Here is a 26,353-nt window from a genome sequence, read left to right on the forward strand (position 1 = left end):
TATCTGTTTGTTGACCAATTGAAGATGGTGTGAGTGTTTTGGGAAACTTGTTTGATTTACAAAACACTTCACTGTCAAGGAAGCAAATTAAATCTTAAACACTCTATCAAATTCAAATTTGAGTTTTGCCAACTGATCTCTATGTCAGTTTACTACTAACATTATATAAGATAAATGCTGACAGATACAGTATACACATTTAAAAGACTTATCTTCTAGAAAATGAGCCAAAAATTTTGATCAGTCTTCTGATATTGACAAAAATTGTGCAAAATCAGATGTTCTCTACAGTGAGAATGTCCACTTGCCTTAAATAATAAGTACAGTATAACTCCAATTAGCAACAGCAAGTAAAAAATGAAAAGGAGTTAAGGTGCGTTCATGATGAGTCAAAATTACCGTAATTATGTGATTCCGTAAAAAACATTCATGTTCTAGAACTCGTAATTACAACTTGTAAACTAATTTTCGGAGAGCTCTGACTTGTACCACCTGACCACTGCAATGTCATGTGGAAACACTTAAAATGGCATCGGTTTCAGCAGTTAGATGTAGTTAAGCAGTTATTTCGTAATATTTTTGTGTATAATTCCTATAATTGATTATGAATGGTCCTTTCACATTTTTGTGGTTCTCAGAAGTGGAAGTCGTCATAATTGGGTAATGTCACGCGTCGTGGTTGTAGAAGGCAGCGCACGATGAGTAAAGATAAAGGGGTTTTAATAATCATCAACACGTATAGCACTGAAATAACATTAGCGATAACCGACAAACTAGAACTCAATGGACAGGAACTAATATAGGGCAGATAATGAGGGATACACAGGTGAACACAATGAAGGTGATTAACTAATAATGAGAACACGAATATAACCAAATATGGGCACAGAGGGAGAAAACACAACAAACAGTCCACAGGGGTGTGACAGGTATACTTCTATAGTGTTGAACTGAAAGAGAAATTGATTATGTTGGTTAGAAGAGAGAAAGATGTCAAATTTGCCATCACTAAATGACTTGCGCCAGTTGAAGTGCAATAACAAACACTGTCATGTTATCTTGCGTTCAGATGTGTGATGTTTGGGAATGCAGTTATTAGATACAGTTACGGGAGGTGATTACCAAATCATTTTGATGACGGACTTTCAAAATTATTAAAATGTAGGATGAGATCAGTGCACTGCTAATTTTTCCAATCACATGATCTTTTGAGGCACATTGGATCTACATTGAGGTTTTTTTTTGTGTTTCCATCGTAGATTATGCGATTCTTTTTGGACAAAAATGTATTCGACTCAGTTGAGCACATATCTTTTTTATGCATATTTTTAGAATTTATGTACATCTTACCGTTTCCATCCAATGTTTTTTATTTTTATTTTTTTTACGCGATATCCTAAAATTCATGTAATAGCTAGTGAGAAATATCCCTTATATATGAACACATTCCTGAGTATCCCAAGGAATGTATGAATTGAAGAAAAAGAAAATGTATAAAGCTGAATGCAATGCAAAGCTGCTATGGATGAAAGCATCTGCAGAATGTAACTGACATGTTTTTTGATAGCTTGTGGGTTTTTACCAAATAACAAACAAAGAGACAATACACAGTTAAATAAACATGAAACATTTTGCTGTTACATTATGAAAACAACACTGATTTCACTATGCTGTTCCAAAGAGTCAATGAGACTTGCACCTTTCAGAGTACTGCCCTTCCAAGTGAATTAGTCATTAGTCAATAAGGTCATAGTGATGCTAACAAGGAATTTGCCCAAAGTGTTTATGCTAGGGTATTACTTGTGTAACAGCTAGAATGTGTCACAGGAAAAGTGCGTCGGGGTGAGTGTGCGCTATTTTTGAATGTGTCATGCTTCTCATGAGCGGCCCTCATGCTCGATCTGTCCACAACGCTGATGCAATTTCCCTCTGCTGGTTGCAAACCCATCCGGCTCTTTATTGAGAGCTAATGCCCGTGTAAAGAACTTGCCTGATTTCCATCACCTACTTCATAAGAGGATTTGCTTATGTACAAACACACATATCTTTAATAATAATAATAATTCCTTACATTTTTATAGCGCTTTTCTAAGCACTCAAAGCGCTTTACATTGTCAGGGAGTATCTCCTCATCCACCACCTTTAGCACCTGAGGAAACATCATCTAGTGTTGTGTGAGAGTTCTGTATGGTTGTGCGAGGTCATGAAAGTTTGTGTTTGTATATCATTTACTGAACTGGGTAATGAAAGCTTTATTACTCACCCTTGACCTTTGAACTTTAGACACATTCTCCCTCTGACCTCGTTCTAGTGCTGTAACACACATACACAAGCTTAACCTTGACTTTTGTAAATGCTGACTCCAATAAATTCTGGATATCTGGCTACCAGACAGTAGAGCCGCCACATACTGCAGATGGCTGATTAAAACAGCGAAATGTCACACAGACCGACTGAGTGTCATGGGACAAACCTTTATAGCATCTCACTTTACCGTCACTGTATCCAGACACTCTTCAGCATGATTTATGATTCATGAGGGTTCGGTATATAAAATTATTCTTAAGTTGTACTCAGTTAAATAATACAAAAAAACTAATGTTTTGACCTAATACAGTTTTCAGGAACTCGAGTAATGCATCTGGTTGCAACTTTTCTATTTAAATATGCCAGATGTTGTAATCATTATGATCACAAGCTGTAATCATTGCCTTACATGTTCATAATGTCTGCTTAACATTCAGACATTATGATATTTAAACATGATATTTACTGACCACATAATTTGCATTATTTTATAAGCTGTGTATTACTGACATTGCTTTGACACACACTTTGACACATAACTATTTATTATGCATTATTATTTAATTATGTATTTAACAATTTATTTATATATTATATTATATATTTAGTTAATGATTTAATTTTGAGTAATTTGGCCCTCCATACACACACATAATGGCTGTATGTGTGTGTGTGTGTGTGTGTGTGTGTGTGTGTGTGTGTGTGTGTGTGTGTGCATGTTTTTGTGACATATGAGGACACAAATTTGTATAATGACATGGGTATGACATAGGTATTACAAGGAGAAGGTGACTTATGAGGACATTCTCAATGTCCCCATAATTCAAAAGGCTTATAAATCATACAGAATTTGTTTTTTTGAGAAAGTAAAAATGCACAAAGTTTCCTGTAAGGGGTATATTTAGGTGTAGGGCGATAGAAAATACGGTTTGTACAGTATAAAAACAATAGAAGTCTATGGAAAGTCCCCACAATTCATAAAAACAAACCTGTGTGTGTGTGTGTGTGTGTGTGTATAAATATATATACGTATATGCAGTGTTGGGGAAAGTTACTTTCAAAAGTAATGCATTACAATATTGCGTTACTCCTTAAAAAAGTAACTAATTACATTACTTAGTTACTTTTTATTGAAAGTAATGTGTTACGTTACTTTCGCGTTACTTTTAAAATATGAGCAGGCCTTGATTGTTTGTTTTTAATATAAAAAGTTCTATTTATAGCAAATGTAAAAGCCCTTTCACACCATAAAGTGTAATGAATAAACCTCAGGCTGAAGGAAAAGTAAATTAACGTCTGTACAGTAGAACACAGGAGAAGGTGGTTCAACACTCTTCAACACTAAAAAAACAATGAAGCACAATTGTTAGTTTATCTAAAGTCATTTTTGCTTATTAGGTTGAACTGGATCATCAAAGGTCAGCAGCAAAGACATTGGTTAATAAAATGAGATTAGATACATTTGTGTTATTTAACATATTTAATTATTGCAGGTCATATTCTGAGTTTGCATTTCACTGTTTTAATTCATTTTGATGAATACTGAATCAGTTTTTTTTTTAATGCACGTTCACATTTAGTCTAGAACTACAGTAACATCATGTTGACATACAATGCCTCTGTGCTTCCAATTTCTCCCAACATGGGGACAGGAGACTTGTCAGTCAATAAATGGGAAAAGAAAGTAACTGGCGTTACTTTTTTGAAAAAGTAACTCAGATATTTTCTTGTAAATTAAAAAAGTAATGCGTTACTTTACTAGTTACTTGGGAAAAGTAATCTGATTACGTAACTTGCGTTACTTGTAATGCGTTACCCCCAACACTGCGTTTATGTATTATTTCCTATAGCAATTTCTTATAGTTGTCTAGCCGTCTCACTCACTCACTCACTTACTCACTCACTCACTCACATGTTTTATTATTTGATATTGAATGGTTCACTTATGGTTATATTAAATGTAGAACTGATAGTTGATGTAATAATGGTATATTTGCAGGGTCCTGAAGCTGCATAACACCCCCAACACCAAAGCACTCCCACCACTGTGCTTCAAAGTATTTAAAAGTGGCCTGAAGAAAGAGAGTGAGATTATATGAAGGAGAGGCTGTAATGATGGAGTGCAGAAAACAAGAAGAGAGGAGACGGAGAGATACAGAAAGCTGAAGCACATCCTGTGGGCTTTAAATAATTTGTTTCTTCTTGTGTGTGTCATCATAACACACACACACACACACACACGGAATCAGTCAGGAGGAAATGAGGCGATGAACATTTAGAATATTTCAGGAATCTAAATACTGTGCCAGTTATACATACACACAGAGGAGCTCTCTCTATCACACACACACACACACACACACACACTGGTTTAGAGGCAGGGGTTCTGAGAAGTGCTGCTTCAGGTCCAGCTTCGCTCATAAACACAATGAATTCTGGTAAACTGTGACATCCAGAGCAGAACAGAGAGTTTGTGTTAGTGTGTTTTGATCAGATACATGTTGCTCTATTTCGCACCTTATATTCCTTTGTGAAAAAGGAGTATGATTAACTGTATCAATTGTGTACTTGTAGTGCACTTCAAATCTTAAAGTATATTTAAAAAGTACTAGCAGATAATTTAATAAATGAAATAAAAGGCCACTTAAGTGTATTTAAAGTGTTTTAACTCACAAAAAATTAACTTTGTAGTAATGATAAATTAATAATTGTATTTTTAACAATTATGTTTTAATATTTTGTGCATTGAAGAAATACACTTATTTTGATGTGTTGACTAACATACTAAAGCAAATGTATTTACTGTATTATTTTAGCCCTAGTTTTTGATATTACATTTAAAGTTAGTATATTAGTAAATTGCAACTTTGTCATTACAAATGTGTAATTAAAAAATTATTTAAAAACCATAACATTGTTTCAATGTGTCACAGCTCACGGGGAGCACGGGAACCAGGAACGAGGAGACGAGGAATTCACAACACGGGAGTTTAATATACAAATAGGAACACAGATCACAGGTAGGGTAGACACTTAAAGACCGACAAACACTAACTGAAAGGACTGGGGGTTTTAAAGACAGGACAATCAAGGAACTAAGGAGACACACCTGGAATCAAATTAACACAATCAGACTGGGAAGAAACTGGGTCACAGGGAACACATGGGGAGCAAAAACACAACAAAACAGTCCAGGGGCGTGACATTATTCCCCCCTCCCGGAAGGTGCGTCCTCGCATCGTGGAACAACAGAGGGGGGGAAACGGGTGGGAACAAAGGCGGAGGCTCAGGAAGAGGACGGACCACCGGGAGGGGGCCGGCTGACAGAGACCAGGGAGGTGACGAAGGAGGGAGGAGCCAGGGAGGAGACAGGAGGGACCCGGAGCAGGAGGAGCCTGGCAGGACCCAGGCCACAGCCATGATGATGGCCCACGGTGGAGCCGACGGAGGAGGCATGGCCGCCGACTCCAGGGGGCCGACCAACGGCGGCGGAGCAGGTGGTGGAGGAGCCCGAGGCGGAGACGGAGAGCCGACGAGCCAGGGGGATGCCGAGGATCCGGGGGGCCAAGGTGGAGCCGAGTGCTCTGGCGACCGAGGCGGAGACGGAGCTCTGGAGATCCGCGGTGGAGACGGAGCGACTGAGGACCAAGGTGGAGCTGGCGGGAGGAAGAAGCCCAACTGAGCCAGTGGGACGGAGCGACGAGGTGTAGCCCGGAGGAGCGGAGTCCTGAGGCGATGGCGGGTCGACGCCCGACCAAGGCGGAGTCGGAGGGATGAGGGAGCCCGGTGGAGCTGGAGGATCGACGGGTGACGGTGGAGGCGAGGGAGCTAGGAGCCGAGGTGGAGCCGCTGGGTCAACGGGCCGAGGCAGAGTCCGGGCCGAGGAGGTTGGAAGCGGAGGTGAGGGATACTCCAGCCCCGGCGACGCTGGAGGATGGCAGTCCCGTGGGGCTCGCACCGCATTGATGGTGGGCTGAGGGTGAGCAGAGGGGCTGGCAGATGACAGCGGTGGAGGAGGCAGGAGTGGGTGGGAGGGTGGGCATTTTCGAGGAGCGGGCACTGGAGGGCATTTTTCGAGGAGCAGGCACTCGAGGGCATTTTCGAGGAGCAGGCACTGGACGATATGAAGCCCCCTCAGGGCTGAACAAGGGAACCAAGGACGAAGGAGGGCTGGACGGGACCAGCGGGGATGACGGAGAGAGGAGAGGGGGCAGTTCGACTTCCAGTTCAGTTTCCCAGTCTATCAAATCCTCCTCCATGTCCAGCAGCCCCAGATGGATAATCAGCTCACCCTCAGCCAATGTGCAGGGGGCGGAGCTCCACTCCGCGCTCACACCGTCCACGGCTGGCTCCCTCGCGATGGGCACTATCGCCGGCTCTCGCACCTGATCTGACGTGTTGGGCTCAACTTCCAGGCGATCTTCCGCTCAGTCGCTCGGCTTCGCGCTGGCTTGCAGATCACGGCGGTAAATGGCTCGCCGTCATCGGTGGGCTCGGGCTGATGCTCCGCACCGTGGGGAGTTGGTGGGCTGGGCTCTGGGTCTGGAGTGGATCTGGCGAGATCATCCTCAGGAGAGACGGTGAGGGGCGATCCATTTCTCACCAGAATCCACTCCACGAAGGCGTCGAAATCCTCTCGAGGACCATCCTCGGACGACGGCGCTCTGCACGCCGTATTAAAACTTGCATTGTAGAAAGAGCAGAGCGTGCCGTTCCGGGTAGCTGGTGGCATTAGCTAACATCAGGAACAGTCTGGTGTGGTCCTCGAGAGATCGTTCCCCCTGCTCCAGCAGGAGGAGGAGGAATTCGGGCCGGACGAGGGGATCCATAGGGCACAACGGAAAGAAAAAACACTGGGTAAAACGAGGAAACAAAACGGAGGGAAAAATATGGAGGTTACTCTTTTAGGTCGGTCTTTCTGTCACAGCTCATGGGGAGCACGGGAACCAGGAACGAGGAGACGAGGAATTCACAACACGGGAGTTTAATATACAAATAGGAACACAGATCACAGGCAGGGTAGACACTTAGGCCGCATTTACACTGCATGGTTCAAGTGACCCAATTCCGATTTTTTCCTCCCATGTGGCACAGATCGGATATGGCCCACGACCGTGTAAGCAGGAAAAAAATCACATGGATTCCGATATTCTCCGATCGGTTTCAGGCCTCATTCATATGTGGAAATAAATCAGATATGAATCGGATACGTGCACTTGCGCCTGCCGTGTAAGCGGTCAGATCGGATATTCCCTGTAAATGCGACTCCTACGTCATTGAAAAGTGAGGTTTTTGAAACATTTCGCGGTACAGACAAACCTGTAAAAAATGAAACATCTCTAGTTGAGTAGCAGAGTATTAATTTAGTTCGTTTGTGTTAAATAAAAGGCGGTCTGACGCTGAAATGTGTTGCTTTTGAAATCACGCTGAGTGCTGTTGTCAGTGACGGCGGCTCGTGCTCAGACGAGCGCTTCAGTCCAGTTCGTTCCATTGAAACCACAAAATAAAATGCACACAAACATGTCCCTGCCTTTGATATACAATCACTGATGAACGCATTTAGTTTTAATTACTAAAATAACACAGCTTAATATCTACCACCTGAGTATTATTCCACTCGCAAGCTTTCAGCTGAGCTGCGTACATCACTGTCCTGAAGAATTTGTACTAGGATATATAATTATTTTGATGTATAGATGTAACTATTGCATTAAAAACATTTCTATATGAATTCCATGTCTATAAATTAAACTTAATGTACTATTCAAATTGATTTGTGATGTCATATATGCTATTTTTGGCTTGTTTCACCAAGTGCAGTGTAAAAGGCACACATCGGATACGGGTCACTTTTAAAAGAAATGTAAGCACGTCGTCCAAAAAAATCGGCTATAGTCACAAAATCGGAATTGGTCATCAAGACCTGCAGTGTAAATGCAGCCTTAAAGACCGACAAACACTAACTGAAAGGACTGGGGGTTTTAAAGACAGGACAATCAAGGAACTTAGGAGACACACCTGGAATCAATTTAACACAATCAGACTGGGAAGAAACTGGGTCACAGGGAACACATGGGGAGCAAAAACACAACAAAACAGTCCAGGGGCGTGACACAATGAAATCCAAAATACATTAAAAACAACAAAATTAATTATGAAATGACATATAAAGATGCACTTATGTCCTACTTCAGTGGGTCAAAAAAAAAAAAAAGTAACAGCAGTGTAAATAGTAATATTAAAAAATAATAATAATAATTAATAAAAAAATATTAACACATTAAAAGGGATACTCCACCCCAAAATGAAATTTTTGTCATTAATCTCTCTGTGTCAGCATAACGCCATTTTGGAGAACATCCGATGGACGCAAAGTGCATACGCTATTCTGTCATCAGCAACGCATGGATACGTATTGTGCGCTACGCTGACACAGAGAGACAGAGAGGAGACGAATTGTTGAATAAATGTCGTTATTTTTATTTTCTTTGCGTACAAAAAGTATTCTCGTCACTGTCACGTCAGTCAATGGGACAGTCACAAACCTCCCAGTTTTCATCCAAAATATCTTAAATTGTGTTCCGAAGACGAACAAAGCTTTTGCGGGTTTGGAACGACATGGGGGTAAGTGATTAATGACAAAAATTTCATTTTGGGGTGGAGTAACCCTTTAACAAAGGAGAGTCAATTAAATTCATTAAAAAGTCATTTAAAGATACTAAATAAAAAAAAGACTTAATGATAAAATAAAAACCATAAATATAGCAGATCACTCTCTTTCTCTTGCATGGTTAATGTGTGAAGATTCTGATCTGTCATTGATGCTTATGTTTGGCCTCCACCCCTGTCCCCCCATGCCCACTTATGACTTTTCCTCACCCCCTTGGCAAATGATGAGGCATCAGCTGATTTGGTGGAAGGGATTTGATGTTCCATGAAGTCTATTTAAAAGTGCCAATGCATTGCTTTCTCTCTTTCTCCCCCTACTCTTTGGCTTTTTAACTTCTACTATCTCTCTCTTTCTCAGCTATATTTATAACATACAGTTTTTTTTTTTTGTTTTGTTTTTTGACTAGCAAACTAAGACCCGTGTTTTTATGTCCTGTTTTTATCAGTCTTCATCTCTCCGCCCTGCTGCATATGGAAAAACCTCACAAAGTCCAACTCACCAGCTATTTAAGTCTCAATCTGAGCTATAAAAAGCCAGAAAAAAGTACGTACCCAGGAGTGTATTCATAGACCAAATCTCTGTTTAGTTGATTTTAGCCCCCGCTCATGCTTTTAACATACTCAAATTTATGCACAAACCATACAGACCATATCATGTTTTCTATACTATTCTTCACTAGATGCCTATCCTTACCATGTGTCCCAGCAATGTCAAACTCAGAAGTTATGATCTGGTAGAACTGCAAGACATACATACCAGCCGTGACTGTGGATGTTGTACAACTTTGCAAACACTGCTGCATTAAGCAAGACTGATTATCTGTGATGTAATGCCTTAAATGCAAACTTCAAATCTGATATCGCTTTTTTGGCCTCCTTTTAACATTATTCTTGGTGTCTTGGAATGACTATCTGGGTTTCTAAACATTAGAAAGCATAGTTTTACACTGCGGTTCAATGTGGCTTTTATTTTGACAAACCATGTGTGACTGATGATTACAAAACAGTCCAAATACCAGAGAGCCTTCCCTCTCCTCATTCCTGTAGCTTTGGATGCTAAAAGGGAAGTGTGTGTGTGCGTGTGAATATCTGATCACTGTTAAGTAGACGTTTTGTACAGATCTGAAAACCATTGATGCCACCAGCACAATTGCTCACATTTTCTTGTTCATAAAAGCCCCTCTGGAGATTTAGATCACTTGTTGGTCTGGAACTATTTCCTCTTTCAGCGCCAACTCCATCCATAGGAGAGCTCCTCGCCGTGAGATAGAAAAGTAGGCCAGTGTAAAAGAGGATATCTGGCATGGCCATAAAAAGATGGACAGGAAGAGAGAGAGAGAGAGAGCATGCCAGGAACATCTAATTAGAGGAAGAGCCAGAAGAAGAGAGGGAGTAAATCATGTAAGGCGTAATATTGCAGCTATTTAAGTTTAAATGTATTTTTTAGTTAAACATATTTAATTAATTATTGGTTTATTAATTGTGAAACATACTGTTTGATTTATGGATTTATTGTTGTTTTGATTATGAATTTATGAAAATACGAATGACTTTTATTTTGAAATCATGTGGACGTATTATGGATGTATATAAGAACAATATGAGGAAGGTAAGTCCACGTGTGACTAAATAGCTTTTTAACACTTTTGCTTTCGGAGTTCTTTGGAAAATGAATAATTTTATTATCAGCTGCTTTTGTGGGTCATTATTATTTGCAAAATGTTTAGTTCCAAATATGTGTGTGTGTGTGTGTGTGTGTGTGTGTGTGTGGCGCGTGTGTATGTGTGTGTGTGTATACACACTACTGTTCAATTATTTTTTAATTATTACTTTTATTCAGCAAGGATGCATTAAATTGACAGTAAGCACTTTTACATTTTATAAGATTTCAAATAAACAACTTTCTATTCATCAAAGAACATAAAAATGTATCAGTGTTTCCACAAAAATATTAATTAACATTGATAAGAATAATATCATCTTCATCAGCAGCATATTAGAATGATTTCTGAAGGATCATGTGACACTTAAGACTGAAGTAATGATGCTGAAAATTCAGCTTTGACATAACAGGAATGCATTACATCTTAAAATATATTTAAATAGAAAATTGGTTTTACAATTTAAATTGTAATAATATTTTAAAATATATCTGTTTTTACTGAATGTAAGCAAATACTAAAAAAAAAAAATAATAATAATAATTACGGAACACAATCTTTTGAATGGCAGTGAAAGAAAGCTCACTGGATTGTAACCAGGGGCTATAAACCTCTAAAAAATACAAAACTTTTTTTATTCTCTAAAAATCCAGTTTGACAGCCCTCATCTTCATTAACTTTCATTGACTGGAAAGTAGAAGCTTGTACATTCTTCTAAACTTCTCCTTTGTGCTCTCAAATAAATGAATTAATAAAAAATTAGTAAATGATAATCACATTTTCATTTGCTTGGTTGAACGTGAATATTTAATATGAAATATTGTCTACTTTTTTTTTTGAATGCATAAATAGGTTTTAATTTTACCTATAAAACATATTTGTAAAGCGTCCAAAGTTCAATTATTTTACATACATGCAAAAATTAAGTGAATAGCTTTAGTGCATGTCAATCTTGTGTACATGAGTGCTGCTACCTGTGCATATGTGTGTGTGTATGATGAGGTAATGGCTAGTGAGAGCTCTTATCAGCTGGAGAGGGGACCAGGTGCATTTCCTGAACTCTGGGCTCTGGTGCCACAAAAGCTCCTTTGTCCAAGCCTGTTCCCTGACTCTGCACTAAAGCGGTGATTCAGCCCGGCTCCTTCCCTCTCCAACCTGGTCCTTCTCTTCTCTCTTCCTGCTCCAGAGAGACCAATTAGAGACAATGCAAGTAGGTTAGACTGCCCATTAACTGAGGGCATTGTTAAGCACAATGCCAAGAGGATTGTACACTAACAATAAAACCCATAAGCTGGTACTAGAGTGTCACTGACATTGTTGGGCTAAACCAAGAGTGCCATTTTGTTCCTATGGAGCGTGTGAGTGAGTGAGTGAGTGAGTGTGTGTGTGTGTGAATATCTGATCACTGTTAAGTAGACGTTTTGTACAGATCTGAAAACCATTGATGCCACCAGCACAATTGCTCACATTTTCTTGTTCATAAAAGCCCCTCTGGAGATTTAGATCACTTGTTGGTCTGGAACTATTTCCTCTTTCAGCGCCAACTCCATCCATAGGAGAGCTCCTCGCCGTGAGATAGAAAAGTAGGCCAGTGTAAAGAGGATATCTGGCATGGCCATAAAAAGATGGACAGGAAGAGAGAGAGAGAGAGAGCATGCCAGGAACATCTAATTAGAGGAAGAGCCAGAAGAAGAGAGGAGTAAATCATGTAAGGCGTAATATTGCAGCTATTTAAGTTTAAATGTATTTTTAGTTAAACATATTTAATTAATTATTGGTTTATTAATTGTGAAACATACTGTTTGATTTATGGATTTATTGTTGTTTTGATTATGAATTTATGAAAATACGAATGACTTTTATTTTGAAATCATGTGGACGTATTATGGATGTATATAAGAACAATATGAGGAAGGTAAGTCCACGTGTGACTAAATAGCTTTTTAACACTTTTGCTTTCGGAGTTCTTTGGAAAATGAATAATTTTATTATCAGCTGCTTTTTGTGGGTCATTATTATTTGCAAAATGTTTCGCAGTTCCAAATATGTGTGTGTGTGTGTGTGTGTGTGTGTGTGTGTGTGTGTGTGTGTGTGCGCGCGCGCGTGTATGTGTGTGTGTGTATACACACTACTGTTCAATTATTTTTTTTAATTATTACTTTTATTCAGCAAGGATGCATTAAATTGACAGTAAGCACTTTTACATTTTATAAGATTTCAAATAAACAACTTTCTATTCATCAAAGAACATAAAAATGTATCAGTGTTTCCACAAAAATATTAATTAACATTGATAAGAATAATATCATCTTCATCAGCAGCATATTAGAATGATTTCTGAAGGATCATGTGACACTTAAGACTGAAGTAATGATGCTGAAAATTCAGCTTTGACATAACAGGAATGCATTACATCTTAAAATATATTTAAATAGAAAATTGGTTTTACAATTTAAATTGTAATAATATTTTAAAATATATCTGTTTTTACTGAATGTAAGCAAATACTAAAAAAAAAAAATAATAATAATAATTACGGAACGCAATCTTTTGAATGGCAGTGAAAGAAAGCTCACTGGATTGTAACCAGGGGCTATAAACCTCTAAAAAATACAAAACTTTTTTTATTCTCTAAAAATCCAGTTTGACAGCCCTCATCTTCATTAACTTTCATTGACTGGAAAGTAGAAGCTTGTACATTCTTCTAAACTTCTCCTTTTGTGCTCTCAAATAAATGAATTAATAAAAAAAATTAGTAAATGATAATCACATTTTCATTTGCTTGGTTGAACGTGAATATTTAATATGAAATATTGTCTACTTTTTTTTTTGAATGCATAAATAGGTTTTAATTTTACCTATAAAACATATTTGTAAACGTCCAAAGTTCAATTTATTTTACATACATGCAAAAAATTAAGTGAATAGCTTTAGTGCATGTCAATCTTGTGTACATGAGTGCTGCTACCTGTGCATATGTGTGTGTGTATGATGAGGTAATGGCTAGTGAGAGCTCTTATCAGCTGGAGAGGGGGACCAGGTGCATTTCCTGAACTCTGGGCTCTGGTGCCACAAAAGCTCCTTTGTCCAAGCCTGTTCCCTGACTCTGCACTAAAGCGGTGATTCAGCCCGGCTCCTTCCCCTCTCCAACCTGGTCCTTCTCTTTCTCTCTTCCTGCTCCAGAGAGACCAATTAGAGACAATGCAAGTAGGTTAGACTGCCCATTAACTGAGGGCATTGTTAAGCACAATGCCAAGAGGATTGTACACTAACAATAAAACCCATAAGCTGGTACTAGAGTGTCACTGACATTGTTGGGCTAAACCAAGAGTGCCATTTTGTTCCTATGGAGCGTGTGAGTGAGTGAGTGAGTGAGTGTGTGTGTGTGTGTGTGTATTGGAAAGAGACTTGCGCTGGGTCACAGACTGCACAGACGAGTTTCTCGTCACTTAAATAGAATCTCTGTGTTCCACTTTTCTATCCTATCTCTTTATCCCTTTCTGTTCCTGGACATCTCCATCTCTCACCCACTGACCCCCGCGCGCACAAAGACAGAGAGTCAGTCTCTCTGCACCCCTGATAATGATGGGAAAAGGGTGATGTAATGCCCCCAGCTGAGGGGTTTCGAGTGAGATGAGGTCGCTTTTAAAAGGCAAACTCTCGTGGGCCTGTCTATGGGTCTTGACCTCTGACCTCGGGGGTCACGGGTTCACCCCCTATTGAGGGAAATCAGTTTTTATAACCACTTGCTTGGGCATTTACAGCACAAATACATAAACATACAGTCCTCCTCCAATCATCTGAGCATAATGCATGCTGTGTCTTGCTCATATTTAAATGTCTTCATGGTTTTCTACTCCAGCTAGATCACTCAGATCACAGCAGAAAACTACGGGTTGCGCCAAAACACTTATTCTGTGAGATAACAAGTAGCACTTTTTTTTGTATTTAAAAGTAATCTTGTTTACTAAGAGTTTTTCTTAAATTTTCTTAGAATTATTTATAAACTTATCACATTTATCATTTTACTTCTACTATTTCGTACCTGCAATGTCCTTTGTATTGCGTTGACTTAAAGTAGTCACAATATGTATCTAATTTTAAAATGTATTTAATTGATCATTTTTTAGATTAAATTAGTTTTGAGAGAAGCCTCTTATGCTCATCATAGCTGCAGTTATTTTGTTAAAAAAATTTTTTAAATAACTGTTTTCTATTTAAATATATTTTATAATGTAATTTATTCCAGTGATAGCAAAGCTACATTTTCAGCATGCATTATTGCATTCTGCAGTGTCATGATCCTTCAGAAATCATTCTAATATGCTGATTTTTTATTATTATCAATGTGGGAAAAAGTTGTGCTGCTTAATGTTTTGTGAAAACCATGATGAATAGAAGGTTTACAATTAAAACATTATTTACTTATAATATAATTTTTTTGTAACATTTAAAATACCTTTACTATCATTTTGAACTATGTAATGCGTCCTTGCTGAATAAAAGCATTAATTTCTTTAAATAAATAAATAACCACTGACCCCAAACTTTTAAACAGTATATCAAACAGTGTAAAGGAATTTAAGGTAAAAAAAAAAAAATATATATATATATATATATATATATATATATATAACAACGTATCAATCCTTAGCCATTCATTAAATGAGCTTTATAAAAACTGATTATTTTACATAAAGCGTAAGGCCTCAAGGGAGCTCCTGATGGATGTTTTCGTTTACAGAAGAAATTAATCATGGCTGACTATATTATAGAGCATCTTCACAATGTCACTGATAACCGAAAATCTTTGCATGATGCTAAAATCAGGCCACTAGGTGTCAGTAATTAAAATACGACTGCCATAACTAGCGCAACATAAACTAAAATCACCAAGTGCACTTTTAATCTAAAGCTATGGTTTTCTCTGCTCTCCAGTGCTGGATTTCTCAGAAGACAGTTTTGACCCCAAATAAGTTTGTGGGAATGAGTGGTTGCCCTTGGCAACAGTCCTTTTCGGCCTGTGACAATGCTGTCATCCCAAACAACCTTAAGGGTATTTATAAACGCACCTCATCTGTCTCTCATGCACCTCTCCTCTCTCTCGCTCTCGTATCTTCCTTCCTGATCTCTTCATTTTTCCCTCTCTCTCTCTTTCCCTCAGTCTCTCTCTATCCTCTCTTTCACTGGCTGATTAGCTGGTTTCTATGCTCCTTCCTCTCAACAAGCTGTTGGAATCTGGGTCAGAACTCACAGCTGCTCCGGATCAAGGGACAGTGTTGGACCAGCGCTGAGGTCGATATTAGATTTTCATCAACTATAAATCAGTAGTGACAAAACAATGATTACATAGCCATTTAGCTCCAAATCCATTGCCAAAGTAACCACACACAAATCCAACAATACAATTATAAATCTCCATTATAGACAGACAAGAATGTGATGTAACGTAAATCAGCCTACTAATTTACAGTTACTAAACAACAGGAACTGGTGAAATACATGCAGAGCTCTACCTGACCACAACGTCTGAACTGCTTTGGGAACAATATGTGCTGAATATGAAAAGATCGTCTTTTTTGTCTCGTTTTCCTGTAAGTAAATATATGTATATGTAATAAGATAATATGACTTATTTATGATTCTTAAAAATTATTATATTATTATTTTGTATAATTATGTAAAGTGTTATACATACATACACACACACACACACACACACATATATACATATGCTTAACCAAAATAATTAAAGAATAAATAAAAATAAATAAATAAATAGATGCCCCGTCATGACTAAATAATACTATTTAAAAATGTAAATAAATAATAAATTATCTTAAAAAATAAAAAACTAAATAATAAGCAAAACAACAAAACATATGTAAACAATATCATTTTATGATCCTACATGACTAAATAAAATAATATATTTTAAATAAATAAAGACCCTTCGTGACTAAATAATACTATTTAAAATGTAATAAATAATAATAAACCTTTAATAAAAATAAAATAAATAAAACAAAAATATGTAAACAATAACATTTTATGATCACATATGACTAAATAAATAAACAAACAATCAAACAAACATGAACTGTCAGCAGTAAGACGGTATGATCTTAGTTTGAATAAAATAAAATAAAATAAAATAAAATAAATGTAAACACTGTCCAGCACAGACTTACTGGACCAGCGATCCAAATCCAAATTCATTTCAAATGTGAATCAGCATAATTACAAATCTATGTGCTAGTATATATATATATATATATATATATTTATATTTCACAGGTAACCAAAATGGTGTATAAAGAAATAACAGAAAAGAGTAAATAAATAGTCAATCCTCTTAAATAAATAATATCTTGTCATTAGCTTAGTTACATGTGTCACGGTGCACACAGCGGTGAGGAACAAGGAACATGGAGACGTGGAATAACTCAAAATACAGTCTTTAATGAAATCCAAAAGGACAAGGCAGGGCTGCGACACACAGGAACACAAGGAACGTAATGAGTAGACCAGACAAAAAGGAACTAAACAGGCAGGAACTAAATACACAGGATAATTAAACACACAGCTGAACAGAATCACAATCAAACTAAACAAGGACAGGAAAAAGACCATATAAGGGCACAAGAGGGTGGGAAACACACAACACAGGACTGACAACATGCTAATGCCAAACTCCATTGTATTTTATTGTGTCAAGACTTCTGTGCGCTTTACATGATGAGAACTCACTGTTTGTTACATGCAGGTACCCATACATGGGATTTCAAAACTGTCACTTTTTATTTGATAAATTTAATTTCACATTCGGTGTTGTTGCCTTAGAAGGCAGCTGCCTATGCATGCAGGCAGTAGAAAGCAAGACAGCTTTGGAACAGCGCTTGACGCCACAAAAGCATTAATCCAACGAACACTGACGTGACTCAAACCACATACCTTGACACGTTGTATCTGAATTCTTCCTCACAGACCCAAAATAGCAGAATCAAATTACCCATACCTCATATGATGAACTGCATCCAAAATGAAACATTATGAGAGAGCAAAAATAAAAGTATAGGAACAGACAGTCCCCAATAATTCACTCACACAAGGACTCCCTCATTAACAGTATTGTAGAAATGCTGATGTCATGAAAATGAATCTGTTGGCCTCTTTTTGGCTGAGAAGTGAGTATGATCACCCTGCCCACCCCCACATTAAGTCATTAAGTCTCTGTGTGAACGTGTATGAGTGTATTTCAAATCACAGACAATACACAGAGGGGGCAGATCACAAAAGTGCACCGAGCATGTGCTTTACGGCACGTAGGCTACAGCTGAAAGGGAACGTGAGAGCGAGTGACGGTCCCGTTTCTGAGTGAGGAGAGGAGAAATTGCTGAGCTCATTGTCACAAGAGAGAAAGGGCATTACGGAGGGAATGTTCTGTAAATTGGGGGTGTGTGTGTGTGTGGACTGTGCACTAAAAAGCAGGAGCCTCTGGGTATCTTAACACCCAAAGGCCCAGGTCAATGAGAGGGCCAAATGTCTACTTACACATACACACTCATCATGCTCATCTAAAAGTGCACACATGCTTTAGACTTCCTGAAGCTTTTTTAATGACAAAGAGATGTTCAAATAAAGAAACTATTTGGTTCTGAATCTAATTACACCATTCAAAAAGGATATTTCTTCACTGACAGCCATTCAAAATTAACCTGACACTTTTTGCAAGCAACATAAATGAATCAAAAATAAACTTACATTTATGAATTTGACAGACACTTTTATCCAGCTTACATGGCACGTTTTATCAAGTATTGACTTGAAGTAACCCTGTAAATGGACTTTTTAATACCATGTTCTACTTCTTGAGAAACAGGACTGCATGTATCTTAAACAGCTCAATTAGCTCAAATGCAGTTATTTCATTATATTATAGCACTTATATATATTATAATTTTATTTCTGTCTATTTTAGGGGGCTGCAAGCAGCTTGCACACCTTCAGGGGGTCCTGCGTCAGCCAAGCAACTGCCATTGAGATGAATAGGAATGTTAATGGTATTGGAGACCTCCTTAAACCAAACTATTTGCACAAAATTTTGTTTATTTATTCATTTTTGGGCTGTCAAATGAATTAATCGCGATTGATCACATCCAAAAAATATATATACTGTATATATATATATATATATATATATATGTGTGTGTGTGTGTGTGTGTGTGTGTGTGTGTGTGTGTGTGTGTGTATACATACACCAGTATATACCAATATATATATATATATATATTGGTAGTGCATGCATGGAACTAGGATCACCAAGCTAATAGGTCCGATTCCAAGGAAACACAAACCATGATTTGAGATGCATTCAAAAGCATCTGCCAAATGAATACATGTCAGTATGTATAATTACATGGACTACTTAATGTGAAATTAATTTTCAGCTCACTCAGTCAGATCGATTGAGGTGTTTACATGAAGCATTTCAATCGACTGAGACATCACTCTGAGTATTAATGTATTATATGGGTGCATGTAAACATAACTGTGTAAACCTGTCTGGGCTTGCAAGGAAATTCATTAAGAATGACAGATGATTCACACAAAAACTAAAAGTTTTGTTCCAAAATACTGAGGCATTTAAGTCACATTACAGTATTCTCTTCTGACATTCTCATTATTGTCCAAGCAGCAATGAATGTGACATTGCCAGACATCAGAATCCCTCATCCAGCATGCCATCAAGCATTTTCATAATTCATATGGTAACATTCACACACTTCTATGGTTTTTCTGCAATCTGCGGCCTGTCTGAGAGGTCCAAGAATGTGGCTCTGTCATATTGCATGAAGAGGTTGTGTAGTGCAAAAGCATAAAACCCCATTTCCAGGAAAGACACTCATTTGGTTCATTTAGAAACCACTGCAATCTGCGAGCCAGACAAAAACACTTGCTGGTTTAATAGCAAAACATCATCGGTCCAGTGTTCTGCTGCAGAGGCATAACTCGTGCGCTTGGCCTCCATCTGTAATTATCACCCATCGCATGCCTCAGCTAATCAGCAACGCCTACGACTGTAAGCCCAAGCGCATTCACGTGTCCCAGCGAGGAATTAAACATGTCAAGAGTGTTTAAGAAAGACATGTGTCATGTATTATACGTTGACAGTCATTAAGAAAATATTTGTTTGCACAATATACCGATAATCCCTCTCATGATGGCTGTTAAGAGCTTGGCAATAAGACAAGACAAAATGGCATCTCAACATCGTCTCAAGAATCTATTCTGGAACAAATTTGACATGTTTGAGAACCACCATTTATTCACTGCTAAATATTTGAGCTGAGATGTCTTTTTTTAGAGAGGTTGTATATTGAGATTAGGCCTTTTTTATCCAGTGTGTTAAATTTCTTCTCTTTCTCTTTCAGTTCACCTTTTGACAGCAGGCTTTGTGTACAGACTGTGGGAAAGTTTCCTTTCCTGATGAGGTCATCCCTTCAACCCCCCCACCCCACCAGATCTGTTTCACTCGCACACTCACAAACACACAGGAAGGAGGTATACAACAAGGTCTTGGCTTTTCGCTTGTTTGTGCACATATATAGGATTGCGATGAAGGTCAAGTGTGTTTTGTATACGTGTCCATGATTAAAGAAAAAAATCTAGTTTAAAAAAAACAAGTGTAAGTGCATAGAAATGCACCCTTCTGTATTAATTGTGGCTTCATATGAATTTGAAAAACTTACAATGAATAACTCTAAATATATCATGCTGTGTAACCATCAAGTTAAAAGCAACTTATTTTTTTCTTACACCTTAAACATATATTAAGGTGTTTACAAATCTTAATCATTATTTTTAAAAAGGTTTTTACATATTTTTTCAATGTAAAACATTTCTTTACAAATACCATAAATGATTCATTCATTAATATTACTCTTTTCATAAAGTTTCATAATGTTACACCACATGACATTTCACAACATGAACTAACCTTGTCTTGTCATAAAAAGTTGAATTATCTGATATTTTTTTATCTTACCTTGACACATAATCATAAAAGTCTGCAAGGGGTTCAGTATGTGATATCATTTCTTTATATTTCTTTGAATATATTTATATAGATAGATAGATAGATAGATAGATAGATAGATAGATAGATAGATAGATAGATAGATAGATAGATAGATATACGCAGAGGTCTCCAATACATTAACATTCCTATTCATCTCAATGGCAGTTGCTTGGCTGACGAGGACACCTTGACACCTTGAGGGTGTGAAAGCTATATATATATATATATATATATATATATATATATAGCCATATCTAAGTGTATACACACAATAATATAAATTAATTATCGATACAAAAATATATATTTATATACAATAATAAAGCGATAGGAGCAATATGGGTTTTCTTATTAAAATGTAATTTTAATGAGCCTTTTTTCTGCATTTATTGAATATTAAAACAAAATTTCATTTAGTAATGTTAAAATTATTTTTATAGAAAAGGTGTATTTAAGTAACTTCATGTTTGAATTGCACATTGTATGAAAAATTGAATTGCATTAAAAAAAAAGACAAAAAACAGGGTCATAGCAGTGATCCAGTAAAACAAAAGAAAATAAGAAGAGACCCCCAAAAAAACAAAACAAAACAAAACTCTCCCACATTTCTCATAAAAGTAGCAAAAGGTGACACAAACACCCAACCACGTACTCCACGTACCCCTGTCTATCACATTTCATTTAAATACAAATTTTCAGCGACCTCTTGCTCCCCCAACCCACAAATAATTAAGCTCAGGGTCAAAGTCTGTATCCATACAGAAAATACCACTGCAGGGCCACGCTTATGACACAGCCTCCCCTCACAATGTGCCTTTATGGCCAAAGCTCACACTCCCGGCGTGATGCTGGAACTCAACGGCAAGTAAAACGTGCAAAACTAAACATTCGCAAAAAAAAACACACAGCTCCCAGTCGTGACCATGAGTCTGATGAAGAGGAATGCCTGATACACAGCTCTCCAGACGTACACACACACAGGTCTTTGTTTTATATGTGTAATACACTCACAGCGCTTAATCAAACTCTCCCGACTGTGACTCTTTTCCAATGTGTGTGTTTATGCAAACATGTGGAGACCTGCGGGGTGTTGAGATGAATTGTGTGTGTGTGTCTGGAGAGTTGCATGACTGGCATTCCTCTCAATCAGACTGAAACCCATAGTGAGAAGGTTAAAGAAACAGAAAAGTAAGAAACACTCACAGTGCTTGTTGTATTTGGGAGGGAGGGCCAGTAGGGGGCGCTGCGCTGGATAAATCCAACTTAGCTGACTCAGAAAATTCGCTCTCTTTCTGAGTTTCTTTGTGTCTCGTTCTTTCTTGTTTAATTTCCACCTCCACCCCCTTGCCCTGAGCCCATATAAAGGGGTAGTTTGTTTAATCAGTAATCACATCTGAACAAGTGAGACACTATCTTTTTATCCAACCAAACCTCTGAATAAGCAAACCATTATACTACCCTCTCTCTCTCCAGAGAATACGGTGAGCTCATGCCACCTGCAGTCTACCACATTATGCTGAATCCATGTCTTTGAGATTGTCAAACTGTGATTCCTTACAAACATTAACCATGCTTTTACTAGAGAAACCATGGTTAAACTGTGGTTTTGTAGTAAGTAACTAAAAAATTAAGCTTGGTTTAATTACAGTCACCATAGTTGGTTCTAACACATCATTTACAGTAAAACTATAGTAACTACAAAATAAACCATGGTTTTACTGGTTACCATAGTTTAAAGGGATAGTTCACCCAAAAATGAAAATTCTGTCATTAATTACTCAAAGCACGTGCATACGTCGTGATACTTTCCAAAATGGCGCCAAGGTGACGCGGGGAGAAAAATTGTTGAAAACAGTTGTTATTTTTGTTTTCGTTGCACACAAAAAGTATTCTCGCTTTTAACTTTCAACTATGTTTTTTTTAGTCTCGAGCAAGAGACTGTATGAAATTCATGTTACATGATTTGACTGATTTTTACGTAGAGAGGGTGACAGCGCACCGCATTAAAATAAATGATTCATGTTTTTCATAACCGCTGGCCAAATTAAAAAACAAAACTAAAATTAAAACATCTTTGAGAGCAAAGGGACGCAGCTTGCGTATTCTGCGTATAGGGAGGATTGGCTCTGAGGGCGAGTAATTAATGACAGAATTTTCGTTTTTGGGTGAACTATCCCTTTAAGTGTTTTATAGTAAAACTATAGTAGTAAGTACATACTTATGGTTTTAATACAGCATTTACAGGTTTTACTAGAGTAACCATGGTTTAACAATTATTTGTTTTGTTTGTAGTAAAACTATAGCAACTAAAAATGGTTTTACTACAACATTTGCAGTAAAATCATAGTAAACAAACATGGTTTTACTACAACATTTGCAGTATAACCAGAGGCGGACAAAGTACACAACTTCCTTACTTGAGTGAAAGTACAGATACCACTGGTCAAATACTACTCCACTACAAGTGAAAGTTGTAAAGACAGATTTTTACTTAAGTAAAAGTACGGAAGTACATGTTTTTGAAAGTACTTAAGTATCAAAAGTAAAAAGTAAATGCATTGTTTTATTGTCGCATTGTTGTATACTTACAATACCTTATGCCACTAATGCAACCTACTGAATACACTGATTAGCTTGTATTATCTTTGGAATTAAGAGCTTTTATGTTACCAAACCTATAGAAATGGAACAACTGAATGAAGATAATCATCTTTATTTTTGTATTTAACACCAGGAGTGTTAACTACATTGAACTCATTTTAATACTTTTTTAAAAGTTACAAAGTTCTTTTTCAAAGAGATATTGAAGTCTATGATATGGTTCATTTTAGGCAAACAAAGCAAACATTGAAAAGAAAACAAACCTTTAGTCTCTTCAGAAAACTGGATCATACTCTCTCAGTATGGCCACGGTGTGAAGGTTGCACCAAATAACCATCTTTTTAATTTTGCCATCAACTGATCAGTGTTCATAAAATGCTCAGAAATCAGTGAACTTCGCAACATGTGGCTAGGGTTGGGTATTGTTTGAATTTTATCCATTCCGATTCTGATTCTGCTTATTGATTTCAATTCTTATTGATTCCCAGTTTAGATTCCAAAGTTTTCATTTAACGTACTTTTTGATCATTTGTTTGCACAGAAAAAGAAAAAAAGCATTTATGTGCAGTGTTTTGACAATAAAATAATGTTCAGATTCGTATACTTCCCTGACCAGTTTTTAGCAGCAATTTACCAGTAGGCCAAAGTTTATATATATATATATATATATATATATATATATATATATATATATATATATATATATAATATAAGCAATTTTGACAGATATATTAGCCTACCATTTGTATTGCCATAGTTTAACTACAAAAATCAAACTATAGTTAATATAATGAAACTATGGTAAATTTGTGGTTACTGAAGTTTTACTACAAATAGCATATGGTTACTATAGTGAGATAATAGTAAATTTGTGGATACTGTGATTTTACTGCAAATACCATAGTTATGGTTACTATAGTAAAACATGGTTAATTTTCCAAAGGGCTTTAAAGAGTTAACACATGCCTTTTAGAGCGCTTTTAGCTGTGCAGTAGCGCGGACGTTTACATTAGTTTAGCGGGGAAGATCCCGAGGTTGCCAGATTTGTGCAAAAAAAATCTGCCAAATGTCCATTCAAAGCAAGGCGGAAAACTTCAGGCTTAGAAATACTGTAACACTTGGCAACACAGGAAGGTACTGGCAGATCGCAGGCCGTATTTTCGCAGAAAAAAGGGTTCAGTGAATCTGAAAATGCACACACTGTAAAAACTGCTAAATATAACGACTTTCTACTTGGGGACCTTGATATAAATGTAGTTGAGTAAAAAGTATGATATTTGTCTTTCAAATGTAGTGAAGTTAAAGTCGCAAGTTTCCAGAAAAAATAATACTCGAGTAAAGTACAGATACTCAAAAAGTGTACTTAAGTACAATACTCAAGTAAATTTACTTCGTTACTGTCCACCTCTGAGTATAACCACAGTAACTACAAAATTAACCATGGTTCTAACCATAGTTTAACAGTTAGTAAAACTATAGTAACAACAATACTTGTTTTTGTACAGCATTTACAGTAAAACCATGGTTTAACTACAGCACCTACCGTACAGTATCATTTTCTTGTCATACAACACATACAATGTCCCTACTACCTGAGAATTAAATCGTTGTTTCAACCTGTTTATCCAAATAGCACACCTGGATATAGCTAGCCGTTAACATTCCCATTCATCTCAATGGCAGTTGCTCAGCTGAAGCATACAGTCCTGGGAGTACACAACCTGAATGCTGCCATCTTTGCTTCATGAGGATTTTTTGAGCCAATCATCTCAGTTCTAAATGTCATGCCATATTAGAACTTCCTCCAGCAGACAAGACAACACACAAGTCTATAGATCTTAGGGTAGCCATATTTAATTTTTGACAGGAATGAAAACGAGGCTGTGAGAGACAGAAGTACAGTGCGTTCAATGGACTATACTGTTGTTTAACAACATACTGATTGTTCAGAAATATTTTCAGTAGGCAAAAACTCCATAAAATAGTTTTTAAAGTTGTGGGTGGCATTGTAAAGACTGTAAATTCCTCACAGCCATGTTTTCATTAGCATTAATTTCAATATGGCATCTAACCAGTTATGTGCTCTTCAGAACATCAACTACATCAGAATTACATTTTGGTTACTTGCAAAACACAATTTTAGAATACACTTAAATGGCCATCAATGAAGAAACTAATGCTATAACGTTTTAATAATTATTTTTTTAATTCTGTGAGAATAGTGAATTCCACACCACAAATATAATGACAATGACATAGAGAAAAAATATCATTGGAATTACTTTCACATTTAATTTTTTTCCAGATAAAAATGATAAAAACAAAACCACGTGACTTTTAAGAGCTAGAGCATTTAAAGTGGCAGATGCACATATTTAAGATGAAGGGAACATTATTGTCCATTAGTGTGGAAGCTAATATAGTTACAGTTTTCGTTCTGTAATCTATGAAAGTATGAAAGGGGCTTTACAGTTAAGGTGGAGCAACCATTTGTGAAAAATCTTGCCAAACATGTTAAAGGCAGGGTAGGTGATTTGGTTCAAAATATTTTTTATGCTGGTTGAAAGTCTCCTCACATCTCGATAGCAATCAATAAGTTAAGTGGTCTAAATGTTTTTTTGTTTTTTTTTATATATCATCAGTGGAAGGCGTAGGACCATAAAATGTTCGTCCAATCATATTCTTTGGTCTGTGTGCTACGATAGGCTGTCCTATCTGCCTGTCAACATATGTATCTGCATACTTCCGCCAAAGCCACCAGGAGGCAAGCCTGCAACCTTTAGCCAAAAAAGTGTAACAGCTGATGCTAACGCTTCCGCTTTGGCAGTACGCGGGAAAGGAGAAAAGCCATTATTTTTAATGGATGTCAATGGAGAGGTTTCACTATGCTGAATAAACAGCTTTTTAGAGGAAACGGCTTATCTTTTACGAATCAACAGCTATCTGCTAATCTTCAACATGTTTAACAATACTTTTGGACTGAACTATTTTTAGAGTTTACCACGAAAAAAAAAAAAAATGCTGTTTTATAAGA

At 37.1% G+C, this 26,353-nt stretch overlaps 1 long non-coding RNA gene across 1 annotated transcript; it reads left to right on the plus strand.

Annotated features, from left to right (window-relative positions):
• The first annotated feature begins 9,480 nt into the window (after positions 1-9,480).
• On the plus strand, positions 9,481-20,535 carry LOC131527760 (uncharacterized). The gene is made up of 4 exons (XR_009267736.1): positions 9,481-10,377; positions 15,576-15,693; positions 18,619-18,700; positions 20,072-20,535. It is a non-coding gene; the product is annotated as an uncharacterized LOC131527760 (long non-coding RNA).
• The last annotated feature ends 5,818 nt before the right edge of the window (positions 20,536-26,353 follow it).

Source organism: Onychostoma macrolepis, chromosome 20, assembly GCF_012432095.1.
Source record: "Onychostoma macrolepis isolate SWU-2019 chromosome 20, ASM1243209v1, whole genome shotgun sequence".
In the NCBI taxonomy this organism is placed as follows: domain Eukaryota; kingdom Metazoa; phylum Chordata; class Actinopteri; order Cypriniformes; family Cyprinidae; genus Onychostoma; species Onychostoma macrolepis.